The sequence below is a fragment of the Schistocerca nitens genome, chromosome 3, assembly GCF_023898315.1.
Source record: "Schistocerca nitens isolate TAMUIC-IGC-003100 chromosome 3, iqSchNite1.1, whole genome shotgun sequence".
NCBI lineage: Eukaryota > Metazoa > Arthropoda > Insecta > Orthoptera > Acrididae > Schistocerca > Schistocerca nitens.
This window is the reverse complement of record NC_064616.1, coordinates 738,866,886-738,882,810: the sequence shown is the minus strand read 5'-3', so window position 1 is coordinate 738,882,810 and position 15,925 is coordinate 738,866,886. Positions and strand designations below refer to the sequence as shown.

At 44.3% G+C, this 15,925-nt stretch overlaps 1 protein-coding gene across 2 annotated transcripts in view; it reads right to left on the bottom strand.

Annotated features, from left to right (window-relative positions):
- LOC126249739 (zinc finger protein GLI3-like) overlaps positions 1-12,869 on the bottom strand; it is a 51,639-nt gene extending 38,770 nt beyond the window's left edge. The window contains exon 1 of one of the 2 annotated variants that reach the window (XM_049951418.1): positions 12,738-12,869. The gene's annotated coding sequence lies outside the window, so the exon portion shown is untranslated. Of the gene's footprint in view, positions 1-186; positions 305-12,737 lie in introns of those variants that run through there. The other variant, XM_049951419.1, reaches the window with a different exon arrangement.
- Positions 12,870-15,925: the final 3,056 nt, after the last annotated feature.

Below are 15,925 nucleotides of genomic sequence, written 5' to 3'. Positions count from 1 at the left end.
TGTTGAGGCGATGGACAGTCCTGGAAGCACTTGCTGTGATTAAGTTGTATTAGCTTGTCCAGAAAAGGTGACACTTTTACTGGATTGATCGTTATTTTCTCAAGTACTCCGCCAGTTGCTTTGGAGCTCACAATTTTAAACGAAAACACTCTCAATAGTTTAGATGGGCTGTTGAGAAATACTCACACTCAGTCATGCAGACTTCAGGTGCTAGTCCTCCTGAATGAAAGAGAGTAGCTGATACTACTAAGAGGCCAAAGATCACGCCATAAAATATGGGGAAAGCAGGACGTTTGATAGCGCCACCCCCCTACACGCACAAGTTACATTACTGGAAGGACCAGAAAGATCATTAAAATAAACTCGGTGGCCATGTAACGCAACACTTCTCACATGACTAGCTGAGTCTATCCACGCTATGTACCGCACTTGTTAAATATTGAGAAACTGGGCGAATGCCCAAATGCTGCAGAATTACACAGCTGCTGAACTTGAGCAAGAACGTAGTCGTACGTAAATGTCTCAAACATTTTGACAGTGGATTTACCGAAAGAGAGGGAGACAGAACGTGTTTGTAAGAACACTATGAAGAGGGGCAACTACGAAGTTGAGCGGACAGCCGACTTTATTCTGACGTTTAATTGTTGGTTATCGCGAGACTGATGTTATCAACTGTAAATCATATGTTCCACACCGAATGCGTCCTTGAAAATGCAGAAAATATTGCCGCATCACTTTGCTTTGCAGAGGGAAAGCGACGTAAGGAAAACATTGAACGGGTGTACACGAGACAGGAAACCCACAGTAAGGTCCAGAATCACATAGAAGACATGGCCAACTCTTCCCAAAGAAAAGAGAATATGGAGGATCTAAACAGAATAACAGCGCCATGTATTTTCTTTTTGCCTCACATCTGAAGGAACGTAACGAATCTTGTGGAAGCAGAAAGCAGCATAAATATTTATATTTATCAGCCTATGTCATTCCCAAAAACAATGCACCTCCGTAGCCAAGAGCGGTAATGTACGTCACATACAGTAGCGTCGATTAGGAAGTTGCTGGCTCGAATCCTTGAGATGAAACAGAGAAGGAAAACCAGCCAACAATACCATGAGACTCTTTCTCTGTTTATATCAAATAACTGAAACAGCGTCCCCTGTCACCATATATACAAAAGATGGCAATTGCAATAAGGAAAATTTCTGCATCACACTTATCCTCAACATGATCAGTGCCGTCCTCTCCACGAAAATAAAATGAAATCGATAAAAATGGACCACAAGCCAGCAGATCATTGTTTTCTGATTTATAGAATGAGGATACTGCTGTAGAAAACTGTTGAGAGAACCTGCTAGTCACCAAACTAGATTCCTATCCACAAATCTCTCTTCCCCAAGTCAGAAATAAGTGGGGATAAGGTGAAAGAAACCTCGTCAGTAAAAGTTTTTGTATGTCTATCCTTGTGATTGGACGTCTGGAAATAAAAGAAAATAAAACACCTACAGCCAGCCATCATCATGATATCATTTAGTGTACAGCTACCAGTTTCGGCTCTTCAATGCGCCATCTTCGGGCCTTAGCCGATGCTGAAGAGGTTAACACCATCTATATACATGATGCATCAGTGGCCAACATAACTGGTTTACACAGGCTACCTGTAACTGTGATGTTCTCTCTCCAACCATCAACTGTCAACTCAACTGCAAGTTCACAGGTGATGGTTGGAAAGACAATATCAATTACAGGTAGTCCACGTAAACTAGTTATGTTGGCCACCGATCCATCGTGTATATGATGGTGTTAACTCCTTCAGCATCATCTAAAGCTCAAAGATGGTGCACTGAAGCGCCAAAAAAACTGGTAGCCGTACAATAAATGACATCATAAGGACGGCTGTAGGTGTTTTATTTTCATCAGTAAAATGTATTTAATACTCCAGTGAAACATGGATGGTTTCCGGATTATTACTGAAGTTCAAGGTAGAGGGGAGATCCTTGTGTCTTTGTCCCCGGGAAACTAGTTTCAAAGCTACTGGTGGTCCTACACTCCATAGAAAGGACAACCTCGGTGTGGAAAACTGAAGGAGGACATTTCTGTCACAAGCCCTGCGGTGGAGTTCACGAAGATGAAAGAGTGGTGTTTCTTAGAAACGTGCCAGTGCATGCACTTCAGCACTTCCAAAGGGTTCTTAGCCATCGTTAGGTATATCGATATACTGATATACACTTTAGCCCCTGCGCTCTGTGGGAAGTTGCTGACGATATTCACTTGACTGGTCGCTTTCCGGTCTTAATTCAGTTTCTATATGGAACAGTGCTGAAAAAGAAACTACAAAAATCGATGCTTAGTAAGGCTGACTGGACACTGTGTGGTCAAATGGCTGTGTCTTGGCATCGCAGAAGCATGGAAGAATAGGTAGAGCATACTGACAACATGATCCAATGTCATTAAAGCATCCATCCGACCAGTTACAAAGTCTGATAGTCACCCGCTCAAGAAACGAATGCTGCGCTATATTCAGAGGTGGGCAGGTGGCTCTGCAACGTTTCAAATGCCGAACAGTTGCTTAGAACCATTCAAGTAGCAAAAGCCGTATGTCACCCACTTATTAGAGAGAACAAGAGGAAATTGCAGAAAGCATAACTACTGCTCTTCCTGAGTTCCATAAACTATTACATTAAGTCTACTTTATTACTGGGGATGATGAGAAGAGTTTCGGAGATGTGAGAACTGGTAAGTTACTGGTGTATAGGAAATGGCAGGCTCTCTGCCCGCCAGAGAAACATGCTGTAGGCACTTGTGAAATAATTCGCTAGTGTGAGCGCCATCTCTAGCCAGGATCCAGTTTCCCGTCACAACAGAGCTATTGATCAAAGTGGTTGTTAGGATTTTTGTTCCATCAATAATAAAACATACTACTGTTCTTTATCCATGCAGGAGACGGACTGCTACAGGTTCTTGACACAACAACAGGTCATGACAAAATCCATTATGCTATGCCGTGGCACACCTCAGTGATAGCTAAAGAAATTCCCCCCCGCCCCGTCTCTTCAACTGTGTTTGGGAAACAGGAGATTTTCCTGACTTTTGGATGTACACTATCCCAATAAATTACGCAAATGGCCATTAAAATTGCTACACCAAGAAGAAATGCAGATGATAAACGGGTATTCATTGGACAAATATATTATACTAGAACTGACATGTGATTACATTTTCACGCAATTTGGGTGCATAGATCCTGACAAATCAGTATCCAGAACAACCACCTCTGGCCGTAATAACGGCCTTGATACGCCTGGGCATTGAGTCAAACAGAGCTTGGATGGCGTGTACATGTACAGCTGCCCATGCAGCTTCAACACGATACCACAGTTCATCAAGAGTAGTGACTGGCATATTGTGACGAGCCAGTTGCTCGGCTACCATTGAACAGGCGTTTTCAATTGGTGAGAGACCTGGAGAATGTGCTGGCCAGGGCAGCAGTCGAACATTTTCTGTACCCAGAAAGGCCCGTACAGGACATGCAACATGCGGTCGTGCATTATCCTACTGAAAGGTAGGGTTTCGCAGGGATCGAATGAAGGGCAGAGCCACGGGTCGTAACACATCTGAAATGTAACGTCCACTGTTCAAAGTGCCGTCAATGCGAACAAGATGTGACCGAGACATGTAACCAATGGCACCCCATACCATCACACCAGGTGATACGCCATTATGGCGATGACGAATACACGCTTCCAACGTGCGTTCACCGCGATGTCGTAAAACACGGATGCGACCATCATCATGCTGTAAACAGAACCTGGATTCATCCGAAAAAATTACGTTTTGCCATTCGTGCACCCAGGTTCGTCGTTGAGCACACCATCGCAGGCGCTCCTGTCTGTGATGCAGCGTCCAGGGTAACCGCAGCCATTGTCTCCGAGCTGATAGTCCATGCTGCTGCAAACGTCGTCGAACTGTTCGTGAAGATGGTTGTTGTTTTGCAAACGTCCCCATCTGTTGACTCAGGGATCCAGACGTGGCTGCACGATCCGTTACAGCCATGCGGATAGGATGCCTCTCATCTCGACTGCTAGTGATACGAGGCCGTTGGGATCCAGCACGATGTTCCGTATTACCGTCCTGAACCCACCGATTCCATATTCTGCTAACAGTCATTGGATCGCGACCAACGCGAGCAGCAATGTCGCGATACGATAAACCGCAATCGCGATAGGCTACAATACAACCTTTATCAAAGTCGGAAACGTGATGGTACGCATTTCTCCTCCCTACACGAGGCATTACAACAACGTTTCACCAGGCAACGCCGGTCAACTGCTGTTTGTGTATGAGAAATCGGTTGGAAACTTTCCTCATGCAGCACGTCGTAGAAGTCGCCACCGGCGCCAACCTTGTGTGAATGCTCTGAAAAGCTAATCATTTGTATATCACAGCATCTTCTTCCTGTCGGTTAAATTTCGCGTCTGTAGCACGTCATCTTCGTGGTGTAGCAATTTTAATGGCCAGTAGTGTATGTTGAAGGAAGTTCATAGAGACTCTGCACCCTGACCCAACGCCGTTTGTTACTAGAAATATGAATGTAGCGTACTGCAGAGTTGGCACGCCCATTTGGTGCTTCTTTTGAATAAACAGGCTGCATCATTCACGGTATCGTGAAAGAAGAACATGGCTGTAAGATTCGTACGCTTACACGAGTGTAAACGAAACAAGAATCCATCCTTACAATGCAGAGCGACAAACAGATGGTTGACAACGGTGAAAGTGCACAGAAAAAAATCTAAAACACTTTTGACGGTTTGGAAAGTGCATGTGTACCGTTTTCTTCAACTCATAATTGACTACTTGTAAAATGGTAACACGTATATTGACTCTTTTTATACAGTGTTATTAAACCGTTTCCACAGAGAGTTTAAAGACATCGCAGCTCGCATAAAAATGCTCTTGTACCAGCGGAATACATCTGCTTGCACATCGCTAAAATGTGCTAGTTGTTCTTCTAAATATACTGCCCAAAAGAATTAAAGAACCACATTTCTGAAACGCCTTCGTTTTCCCCCATTGCGACGCAGAAGTTTGAAATTTGCCACAAAGGGGCATACAACCTGTTGCTGTAATGGTACAAAAGCGTGGCGCCTCTGGCTTGGTGATGCTTCAAAACAGCGAGGTTTAGACACATGCGGAAAATAAAGGCCAGAGCTCAGAGGTTCATGTGAGTTGTAAGGTGGCTTAATGATGTCACATTGGTATCAAATTTCACCACAATTCTGCCAAACGCCACCGTGGACGTGTAGCACGATGGAAAGGTATCACTAGCAGTCGAGATGACAGGCATCTTATCCGCATGGCTGTAACGGATCGTGCAACCACGTCTCGATCCCTGAGTCAACAGATGGGAACGTTTGCAAGACAACAACCATCTGCACGAACAGTTCGACGACGTTTGCAGCAGCATGGACTATCAGCTTGGAGACGACGGCTCCGGTTACCCTTGACGCTGCATCACAGACAGGAGCGCCTGCGATGATGTACTCAGAGTCGAACCTGGGTGCACGAATTTCAAAACGTCATTTTTTCGGATGAATCCGGGCTCTGTTTACAGCATCATGATGGTCGCATCCGTGTTTTACGACATCGCGGTGAACGCACGTTGGAAGCGTGTATTCGTCATCGCCATACTGGCGTATCACCTGGTGTGATGGTATGGGGTGCCATTGGTTACATGTCTCGGTCACATCTTTTTCGCATTGACAGCACTCTGAACAGTGGACGTTACATTTCAGATGTGTTACGACCCGTGGCTCTACCCTTCATTCGATCCCTGCGAAACCCTACATTTCAGCAGGATAATGCACGACCGCATGTTGCAGGTCCTGTACGGGCCTTTTTGGATACAGAAAATGTTCGACTGCTGCTCTGGCCAGCACATTCTCCAGATCTCTCACCAATTGGAAACGTCTGTTCAATGGCGTCCGAGCAACTGGCTCGTCACAATACGCGAGTCACTACTCTTGATGAACTGTGGCATCGTGTTGAAGCTGCATGGGCAGTGTTGTAGTTGGCAGAAGAGCCAACATCGTTTACTAGAGGAGGCCGAAATGCACGCGTTTAGCACACGCAGGGTGGCGTGAAGAGGGAAGAACTATACTGACGTGAGGTCTGGAACATGACAGGGAATGAGAATTCAGAAAGTGGATGAAATTAGTTTGATACTTAACTTTAATCCATTAATGATGAACGTCGCTCTTGACGGTACATGAGTCACAATATTATCTGTTCAGAAGACATAGTAACTGAATATGGCGCCTTGCTAGGTCGTAGCAAATGACGTAGCTGAAGGCTGTGCTAAACGGTCGTCTCTGCAAATGAGAGCGTATGTAGCCAGTGAACCATCGCTAGCAAAGTCGGCTATACAACTGGGCGAGTGCTAGGGAGTCTCGCTAGACTAGACCTCCCGTGTGGCGGCGCTCGGTCTGCAATCACTGATAGTGGCGACACGCGGGTCCGACGTATACTAACGGACCGCGGCCGATTTAAAGGCTACCACCTAGCAAGTGTGGTGTCTGGCGGTGACACCACAGGCAGCTGTACCTGTACACGCCATCCAAGCTGTGTTTGACTCAATGGCCAGGCGTATCAAGGCCGTTATTACGGCCAGAGGTGGTTTTCTGGGTAAAGATTTCTCAGGATCTATGCACCCAAACTGCGTGAAAATGTAATCACATGTCAGTACTAGTATAATATATTTGTCCAATGAATACCCGTTTATCATCTACATTTCGTCTTGGTGTAGCAATTTCAATGGCCAGTAGTGCAGTTTGGATCTGGTTAGCAGTCCATCGTTTCATAAAGAAAAATGTTTTATTACTGTCCGATACTCCTCTTTATCCATCACTATGAAACACGCCAGATATTGATCGCCTAAGATAGCTGCCGACAAACAATTGACCGTCTTAGCTACATGAAAGCTTGAAAAAGGAAATGTTAGAAGAACTTCTCTTATACAAATCATTTTTCTAGGAAGGAAGATTAAGGTTTAATGCTTCATCACTAGACACGGGGAACAAACTAGAAGTTGCCTGATCATATTAAATTTCTTAGCACAGAAATTTTCTAGACTTTAAGCACAAAAAATACATAATACATCGGATTGTAATATAGGAATAGGAAGGGTGAAAGACATGTAAAATTCAAAGTAGTTCCATACATAGAATGAGCGTAGGGGAGCAGATGCAAGAATCCACACCCTCGTCCTAGGCCAGGTCAAAGCGGATGCGGTTTCTCATCGCTTTCGTGAAGTGTGTATCTATGTCGTGGAGCTGACTGTGTGGACTCGTTGTGCAGTGTAGTGTTGAGTTTATGTAGTTATGGATGAAGGGAAGAGAGGGGGTGAACATAGCCTGCCCCTGTCGGAGAGCACCAAGGGGACCGCCATCCGACGGACAGATCACCAAAAACAGTGTCACATACCCTCACTATGTGAGACACTGCGGAGAGGCTTGGAATTTAATCCAGGACATTGGCGCAGAGACTGGTGATCATGAACTTTCCGCCACCACCTCTCCTTCTCTTGCCGGCCATACTGGCAGTGAAACTTTTACACCACCAGGATTCGAAACGACATACCTCCTAGCCTAGCGCCACCGCACAAGACTGCGTTAGCGACCTCGGCTACGGAGGCGGGTTGCGTGTAAAAGGTACGTTCAATAAATTACTAACCACAAGGTTCCATTTCAGGCCCAGTATTTCGCCAGCCAGATTTCGTTTTACCTGTGTCCTTGTTCTGTATACACCCGATGTTGGGAATACAACTGAGTTACGCGCTACACACTTTAATCATAAAATGCAAGTTATGCTACTGAGCGAGGTGGCGTAGTGACGGGATACTTGACTCACAGTCGGGGGCAGTGCAGTTCAAGCTGCCGTCCGACCAACCGGATTTAAGTTTGCCATTCGTTCACGAAGACGACTGCGACGAGGTGGTTTCTTTGAAATGGGAGCAGCTGAGTTCATTCTCCATCTTTATCAGCTCCGAGCTTGTAATCTGCGTCTAATGATGGAGCGTTAGACCATACATTCTTTCATAAAAAAAAAAGAGATTTATGCGACTTTTACGGGAATCATTTAGTTAAATTAACAGATATTGCCTGAACACAAAAAAGCTTTTGAGGAATTAATGTTAATGCCCCATGAGCTTATGTATCTGAAGGAAAAGAGAATTGATCCTACTCTTGGACCAGATTCCAACGAGTTATTCACCTAGACTGATTCAGGAAAACATAGCTATATCTGAATCAGAACGTGTGAAATTGTTGTGAAACTCAGATCCTTTAAAAATAGTCACATCTTCATCAGAGCTTTGGTAAATAACTTACATTTATCATAAGACGGAGAGGTATATGATTTTTAAAGGATTTTTCAGGGTTCAGACGCAGTGGAGATGGACGTTTCTCGTTTTTGTATTCGTCTCAATTTATTACAACCAGATCTATGAATTAGCACTGGAGTAAGCAGCATCTCCTGGACAGTTCCAAGACCAACCAAGGCAAAGCGCTTATATATACTATTTTCAGTTAACCAAGGAAGTTCACAGTGAATTTTCACGATTTAAAAACATATACGAAACTTATTAGAATGTATGAAATTGGGACGCCGAAATGACGCCCGTCTTAGTGTGGCTTTCCAACGGTGATACAACCAAGTAGAGTAGAGCTACCACCTGCGATGCAGTTAGGATTCAGTTATGAAACTTCATAACTTAAACGCACCCAAAACACCTACGAAAATTTGTAAGTGTGAATGTTGTTAACGATCTTTGGAAGAAAAACAGTAACCGTCGGACAAACAATCCTGTAGGAAGAACATCCGCAACTGAGCATTTTAGCAGAGGTTGAAAATACCGCTTCAGTTGTAAATTTCTCTATTTTCACACGGCCGGTTTCGGACTGCTATAAGCCCATCTTGAGGTGCAGTAGCTGTGCTGTGGTCCCCGAGCGCCGCGTGTACCAGCCCCGGTGTGCTGCCTATGAGCGCAGAACGGGGACTCCCTCTCGCTCGGGGACCACAGCACAGCTACGACACCTGAAGATTGGCTTATAGCAATCCGAAACCGGTCGTGTGAAAATAAAGAAATTTACAACTGAAGCGGTATTTTCAACCTCTGGTAGTAAGCTTCGGAGTAACGATAGCTATCTGATATTTTATTTGTTGTACACAATTCATTATGAAACCTTTACGGTTAAGCTTCGGCGAGGGTTGTATAGTAAATAAAATGTAAGTGTGACTGAAGGCAGATTTTTCATCACAAAATGTCTTTAAATCAATAATGACGGGGTAACCTGCAACAATGGATCTCCCACTATCCTGTAGCTCTGCCGATTTTCTTGTGGTGTTATGAAATGTTCTTTTATCCTACAAAACTGTGGTAAAAGCAAGGATATTTATTCTTAGAGAATCTTCCCAGATGAAAGATAACTGAAGGCTGAACTATGAAAAGTACGCTACAACAGTACGCTACCTCCTGTCGAAAATAAAGAAATAATAGGAAAATAAAATACTTCACAATCACACAGTGCTTCCACCAATAGCTCCCAGCCATGGGCTGTATTCACGCACAGCCACCGCGCGAGAGGTCGATATGATGCTGAGGTGCTCTGCTTGGTAATTATTACTTTCCTGCCAGAGCAAAGACCTTCTTTTACCGGATCTTGTTCGAGGTTAAAAACGTGTGCACTTCCTGACAGACTCTACGCCAATTTTCGCAGTCACATTTCAGAACCCTGCGAAACGAATGTGTAAGGCGAGGTGGCGCAGTGGTTAGCTCACTGCACTCGCATTCGGGAGGACGACGGTTCAATCCCGCGTCCGGCCATCCTGATATAGGTTTTCCGTGATTTCCCTAAATCACTCGAGGCAAATGCCGGGATGGTTCCTCTGAAAGGACACGGCCGACTTCCTTCCCCGTCCTTCCCTAATCCGATGAGACTGATGACCTCGTTGTTTGGTCTCTTCACCCAAACAACACAACCCCCAATGTAGATTATGTTCTAGCGGTCAGACTGGAATGTTAGAATCAGTGTTGTTTTCTATACTTTTCCAATATACATGCGCATTTCTCTTAGATTTATCCATGAACAAAGGTAAAACACTAAATTCATTACAGCCAACTACACTGTGGAATTACTCTAACGAGGTGTTAACCACAAGAGGGATGAAAGTAACAGGCAAACTTCCCCACTAGGAACGCGCCCTGGAACACAATACGGTATTCCTGCTTAGCCCCAACTACTAGCTGACGAATGCGGTTCCACTCAGGGGCTAACTTAACTGTGTTTTAATGATTTCATTGCAGAAAGACTCTCAGCTACACAACATGAAAACAGATTCTCTGTTCAATATTGAGGGTTGACAGAACACGATATCGTTCACAGATACTCACTATTCTTATTCCAGTGCTGGGTGGCGGAGTCTGTCTTCCTTATGAATGAAGTTGATAGTGCCAAGTTGCCTTTATGAGAGTACTTGCGAGAGGTTGTATTGAAAACGTATGTCCTGCGAGTTCTGTGTACATGTGAAACTGCTACTACTACCAATGGCCAACCGTAGAACAAGAATTACAGAAAACATTAGTAACGACGGCTGTTCAATATCTTCGACAGTGCACAGAAAATAGTGAAAAATGCTATTTACTGTATATATGTGTGCTAAATGTAGTTGGTCTTCAGCGCATCTAAATTTGCACAGGCATGCCTTACTTGGTACGGTTCTACTTTAGTGATAATGTCCTCCTTTATCCTAAGTGTCAATCACCTTGTCCAGTTCGGTATGAATGACCCTACAATTTGACTTGAAATCTAATCACAGATCGAATTTTTATCGTTTAAATTTTCAAAATTTGTACCTGAAGCGTAAGGTAAAAGGAACCGCCTTGAATCGCACAAGGATATAACCCTGTATCGTACTACCCTATCGCAGAAGCTACCAGTCCACCAGGTTACTCAGAAGCAACCTAGCAGATTTATACAGGAAAAAAAACGGCTTACAATGATAAAGAGGAAAATCTGAATTTTATATCTACGCTATAAAGACTATGGAAAGACACAGAGTTGCTTCTTTCATCACTTTATTAGATTATAAAAGTCAGCAGTGGAAGGTAGAAAAGAAGATAGCTTTTTCTTTCTCTGTCACCAGAAACAGAATTTACACTATTGTAGGAAATCACGCTTCTATGCTACAACGATATACTATTACGTTACTGTGGATTTTTTCTGAAGAGGCAAAACTAAAAGTGCCTATTTCATGACTTCACCTCGTATGCCGCATTCGCAGTTCCAAATCCTGCCACAAGCTTATGGCCTTTTCTGGTCTCCATGGCAACCGTGCGAACGCAAAGTGAGGTTATCAATATGTGGTAGGATTCCCAACCTATCGGCTCACATCGGTTCAGGGTCAGTTCACGCGGGCAAGATAAAGCCTCAGCACCATGGCAAACAATTTCAACATATTTTAACTCGCTCCTCCTAAAATCCATATCAATCTTTTGTTATGCTTTTTATTCTGTAGAGTGAACAGGGATACCAAACCACCTATGAAATGCTCTGTTACAATGATAATAGAAAATTATGAGTCTGTACATGTTTCCATCAAACCACAGATGAAACAATATACCGGCATCATTAAGGACTAGAAACACTGAAGTGTGGGCAAACAAAGATTTTACAGATAGAGTAAAAAGTAAAAATCGAGAGTCTAATGCTAATATTTTTAAATGCTGAAATGTGGGCCAACCCATTATGTATGACGTGAAGGATATATATACAACATTATCGAATGCCTTTTTTGCACATAAGAAGCCGGCTGTGTCAGGGATTTACTATTTAGTGTAAACCATCACTAAATAATGAAACAAAACCATCAAACATCGATTCATATCAACGTGTTTTGAATATTCTAAGATAGATACTGGATAAGCAACGCGGCTGACGAAATTGTTTTCGTGTATTACAGGCGTGTCACTGATATCTCCGTGTTGCAGTAGTAACAGTCGAATGTTCTAGAATTTAAAGGATTATTCATTAATTTTGATCACCATAAGTGGCTCAGACCAAGGCAACACAATAGTTATCTTGTATACTCGTGTTCTCTATTTATGAAATTACTGGCGTCTAATGGGGTCAAGAAACATCTCAACTGACGCGCAACAATTGTTGCAACACTCAGAAACACGCTCAATGTCATAGCAGGCTCTGCTTTATCCGACTCCTCTGGGCGTATGTACAGAGAGACGGCTATTAAATGCAGTGCCGAGTAACAAGTGATGAAGATATCAGATTCTTATTGAAAACCGTGAAACTGAAATCCGCTTCACTCAATGTGAATCAGGTTCTCCTCGGTTACCTTAAATCGTTGACACAATTACTTCAACAATACCACAAGAGGTTTCTGTTACTTTTCCTTTCCAACTGAATCAGACCGTCTGTTGTCACATTCCTTTCGAGCGAACATTCATTTCAAACGAGAAAATCTTAACTATCAAATCTTTCAACGAAAGGTACTGACATCATTGGCGATGAACATTTGACCTCGAAACTCGTTACAGAGAGAGCAAATATCTTAACAGATGTATTTCTCCTCATTCTTAAATTCTTCACAATCGTCGGTCGTCATTTGTAGGTTGAAGGAAAGAAACTAGCTGTTGTGCCTTCCCTGGTATGAAACTGAGCAGGACTTACCCAGTGGAGAAGAGAGATGCAGTCAGTCTTGTGAGAACTCGGTGACGTCCGGCGCGTCGCACTGTGGCAGTCCGACTGGCGTGGCTGCTGGCTGGATGCTGCAGGCTCAACACTCGCGGCCGCGCCACTGATCCGTGCGCCGTTCCGAATGCGACTGGCGTCGTTACTGTTGGGTTCATAATCGCGGGTCAGCCGCTCAGCCACGCTTACGCACAGATTTAAACCACGCCCCCGCGCGACACGCGTGTTCGGAGCGAGAGGCGTGAGGAAAAAAAGGCGAGCCTACTCGCGGCGCGACAAAAAAACGAAATTGATGCTCGCCCGGCAGGGACAAGAAACTGAATGAAATGTGTACTTAGAGAGCGGCGGCGTTCCATAACGCCGAGGACCGCATGGCACCATCATTACTGCACGCTCAGCGCGCAGCACTTGTTTTGAATTAACGTTCCGCTGATCGAAAGATGCGGAAACGGTTGCGAGAAAAACTCCTGCCAACGCTAAACTATATTCGCTAAACATTTACACGAGCACGTATGTGCTGCTTGCACATGCGCGATCCGATGCATTTCAGCAGTATCTACGGAAGGTTTAACTTCCTATTTTTTTTTAATTTATTGGCTGTCGGGACGTGTCCATACAGCCACCTAAACAGTGTAATGTCATTGATGACGATACGAACGTAAGGACAACACAAAACCCAGTCCCTGAATTGAGAAAATCTCCGACCCGGCCAGGAATCGAATCCGGGCCTCTTTACTTCCTCCTTCGTAAGCGTTTAATTACAGCAACAAAATTAATGGAGCCCAAACACGTTAAAGCTCTGTGAGGAAGCCAATACTACGTCAAATGCTACACATCACTTTTTGTTAAGATAGTAAATGATACTCGCTTATACACGGAGATGACAAAAGCCGTGCGGTACCTCCTAATATCGTGTCGGACCACCTTCTGCCCGGCGTAGTGTAGTAACTCGATGTGGCATGGACTCAACAAGTCGTTGGAAGGCCCCTGCAGAAATGAGCCACGCTGCCTCTATAGCCGTCCATAACTGCGAAAGTGTTGGCGGTTCAGGATTTTGTGCATGAACTAACCTCTCGATTATGTACCATTAATGTTCTATGGGATACACGTTGGGTGATCATTCGCTCGAATTGTCCAGAATGTTCTTCAAAACAATCGCGAACAATTGTGATCCAGTTAGATGATGTATTGTCGTCCATAAAAAAAAAAAACATGGTTGGTTTGGAACAGGAATTCCATGGATGGCTGCAAATGGTCTCTAAGTAGCCGAAGATCACCATTCCCAGCCAGTGACCCAGTCCATTCCATGTAAACCCAGCCCATAACATTATGGAACCACTACCACCTTGGCCGGCCGAAGTGGTCGTGCGGTTCTAGGCGCTGCAATCTGGAACCGCGAGACCGCTACGGTCGCAGGTTCGAATCCTGCCTCGGGCATGGATGTGTGTGCTGTCCTTAGGTTAGTTAGGTTTAACTAGTTCTAAGTTCTAGGGGACTAATGACCTCAGAAGTTGAGTCCCATAGTGCTGAGAGCAATTTGAACCACTACCACCTTGCACAGAGCCTTGTTGACAACCTAGGTCCATGGCGTCGTGGGGTCTGCGCGACACTCGAACCCTACTATCAGCTCTTACCATCTGAAATCGGGACTCATCTGACCAGGCCTCTGTTTTCCAGTCGTCAAGGGTCCAATGGATATGGTCACGAACCCAGGAGAGGTGCTGAAGGCGATGTCGTGCTGTTAGCAAAGGCATTCGTGTCGGTCGGCTGCTGCCATAGCACATTAACTTCAAATTTCGCAGCTCTGTCCTAATAGGTACGTTCGTCGTATGTACCGAATTTATTTCTGCGGTTATTTCACGTAGTGTTGCTTGTCTGTTAGCACTGACAACTCTACACAAACGCTGCTGCTCTCGGTCGTTAAGTGAAGGCCGTCGGCGACAATGTTGTTCTTGGTGAGAGCTAATGCCTGCAATCTGGTATTCGCGGTACACTCTTGACACTGTAGAGCTCGGAATATTGAATTCCCTAACGATTTTCGAAACGGAATGTCCCACGCATCTAGCTCCAACTACCATTTGACGTTCAAAGTCTATTAATTTCCGTCGTGCCGCCGTAATAACGTCTGAAGTCTTTTGACACGAATCGGCTGACTACAAATGACAGCTCCAGCAATGCAATGCCCTTTTATACCTTGTGTGCGCGATATTACCGCCACCTGTATATGCGCTCATCGCTATCCCACGACTGTTGTCACCTCAGTGTATCTTTAACGTGCACACATATGAAGTTGAATGGTCAGAGTAGATGAGTACCACGCGCAGTACCGGGGTTCAGTTCACATAACTGCCTGAGATTTTTGCCTGGTAGGAGGACTGGAGAGGGGTCCACTCAGCCTTGTGATACCAATTGAGGAACTAATTGATTGAGAGGTAGAGGCTCCAAGGTCTGCGAAGCTGACAACGACCGGGAGAGCGGTGTGCTGACTGCACGCCCCTCCATACTGCATCTAAAGGACGTCATTGACTGACAATGATACGGCTGTCGGTAGGTCTTTTAATATTTAGACCTCATTTACATAAAACAATTAAATTAAGATGATTAGCTAGTTTCGGTTGTAAGTAACAACATTTTTCAGATCATGCACATACAAAATGCGGGTTGAACAGGATCTGGATATACCAGCAATAATCATCATGCTGTGATATGCGTTCGTGTAAACGCAACATGACAAAAAAAATTTTTTTTGACAACAGCAACAACACTGAACCTGGCTGTACACCATCTTCTTACGAGATTCAGGTACAACAAACCGGCTGTATCATCATCACTGATGCGATTTTTTCTGATACAGCCGGTTTGTTCAACCTGTGTCTCGTAAGAATATGGTGTACAGGCTGACTCAATGTTGTTGCTGCTGTTCAAATTTTATTCTTCTTCGCGAACACATGTCACAGTATGATGATTACTTCTGGTAGGTATAGCCAGTTCGTGTTTGTAGATACATAACCGGAAGACGGTTGTTACTTACAACCGAAACTAGCGTGTTTCAATTGTTTTATGTAAATGCGGTCTAGGTATTAAAAGATTTATGTAGTTTTTTATATTTAATATATCAGATAAAGACCGCTTTCTCCAGTACTGACAATGTCAGGCGTTACTGTGAC